Raw genomic sequence first — 2,426 nt, forward strand, 5'->3', positions numbered from 1 at the left:
TCCAGTACCCTTTGCCTTTTCTGTCCTCTCCCTGCTTCTCACCTTGCTGCTTGTGGGGGGTGGCCTGGGTTCCCTCTCCTCACCTGGCTCCCTGCGGTTGACTCCTCGATCTGTTCCTATCCCCTTTGCCTTTTCTGTCCTCTCCCTGCCTTCCCGCCTTGCTCCTTGTGGGGCGTGGCCTGGGTTCCCTCTATTCACCTGGGTCCCTGCAGCTGACTCCTTGATCTGTTCTGGTCCCCATTGCCTTTTTTTGTCCTCTCCCTGCTTCCCACCTCGCTGCCTGTTCTTAGGTCCCTGGAATCCAAATGAGAATGCAGAATGTTTTGTGAATGAGAATGAGAATGTTTTGTGTAGTATGTCATGCCAATTAAGCTTGATGCCCCTGTGACTATGGTCTGAGCCCACAGGTTCAACTACTCAGTCCCTCTGGGTAGCTGGATGTGACCAAGAAGTGACTACAACCTTGTCCCTTGTCAGCTCTACTATACCGCTGGGAGTTCTTACAGAACATACAGATACACTTGTAGAACCATTGTTTGCCAACCCTATACGTGGTCTTAGGTACACTCCCTGCTGCATAGACATACCTAACAGTTCAGCCCATCCACCCATCTGTCCACCCGTATACCCGTGTTTGGCTTCAGCCCATAGAGTTTTCAAGGCAGGTTTTTCAGGAGATCACCAAGCCTTGTTTCCAGGCATCTCAGCATGGATTCCCTTTTGGTTAGCAGCTGAGTATGTTAACCAACTCTTGTGTTGTCAGGTGCCGTCAAGTTAGTTCCAACTCACATCGACCCCATGTACAACAGAACAAAACACTGCCCAGTCCTGTGCCATCCTCACAATTGTTGCCATGTTTGAGCCCATTATTGCAGTCATTATCTCAACCCATCTCATTGAGGGTTTTCTTCTTTTTCACTGACCCTCTACCAAGCCTGATGTCCTTCTCCAGGGACTGGTCTTCCTGATAATACATCCAAAGTACATCAGATGAAGTCCTGCCATCTTCTCTTCCAAGGAGCATTCTGGCTATACTTCTTCCAAGACAGATTTGTTCATTCCTCTAGCAGTCCACTGTAACTTCAATATTCTTCACCAACACCATATTTCAAAGGTATCAATTCTTCTTATTCATTGTCCAGCTTTCACATGCACATGAAGCAATTTAAAATACCATGGCTTGAGTTCATGGGCACTTTAGTCTTCAAAGTGACATCTTTGCTTTTTAATATTTTAAAAAGAGGTCTTTTGCAGCAGATTTGCCCAATGCAATACATCATTTGACTTCTTGATTGCTACTTCTATGGACATTGATTAGGGATCCAAGTAAAATGAAATTCTTGACAATTTCAGTCTTTTTTCCATTTATCATGATGTTTCTTATTGTCCAGTTGTGAGGTCTTTTGTTTTCTTTATGTTGAGGTATAATCCATACTGAAAGCTGTAGTCTTCAGGAAGTGCTTCCAGTCATCTTCACTTTCAGCAAGCAAGGTTGTGTGATCTGCAGATCACAGGCTGTTAATGAGTCTTCCTCTGATCCTGATGCCATAATTTTCTTCAAAGAATCCAGCTTCTCTGATTATTTGCTCAGCATACTGATTGAATAAGTGTGGTAAAAGGCTATAACCCCAACACACCATCCTGATTTTAAACCATACTGTATCCCCCTGCTTTGCTCCAATTACTATCTCTTGGTCTACGTAAATTTTCTGCATGAACACAATTAAGTGTTCTGTAATTCCCATTCTTTGCAATGTTATCCATTATTTGTTATGATCCAGAGTCAAATAAATGCCTTTTCATAAAGTCAATAAAACACAGGTAAACATCTTTCTGGTATTCTCTGTTTTCAGCCATGATCCATCTGACATCAGCAATGATATCCCTCATTTCACCTCCTCTTTTGAATCTGGCCTGAATTTCTGGCAGTTCTGTGTCCATGTACTGCTGCAACAGTTTTTTTTTTTTTTTTTTTAATGATCTTTAGCAAAGATTTACTTATGTGTGATATTAGTGATTATTTGATAATTCATGCTGGATCACCTTTCTTTGGAATGGGCACAAATATGAATCTCTCCCAATGAGTTGGCCAGATACCCGTCTTCCAAATTTTTTTAGCATACACGAGTGAGCACTTCCAGCGTTGCAACTGTTTGGTGAAACATCTCATTTGGTATCAATCTTTTACACCACCAAAACCCCAATGCCATCAAGTTGATTCTAACTCATAGCGACCTACAAATAATTCCACAGAAGAATACGTCACAGTCTGCTTCTGTAAAGGTTATAGCCTCTGTGGGCCAGTTCTACTCTATCTTACAGGGTCGCATGAATGTACCACCAAAGGAGGCAAAATTAAAAAACAAAAACAACCCAAAGCCTAGGATATCTGCAAAGCTGGATTTTGCCGCCTCTACCAGCCACTC

This window comes from Orycteropus afer, unplaced genomic scaffold (genome assembly GCF_000298275.1).
Source record: "Orycteropus afer afer isolate SDZICR_OR568_19922 unplaced genomic scaffold, OryAfe1.0 scaffold00094, whole genome shotgun sequence".
Taxonomy (NCBI): domain Eukaryota; kingdom Metazoa; phylum Chordata; class Mammalia; order Tubulidentata; family Orycteropodidae; genus Orycteropus; species Orycteropus afer.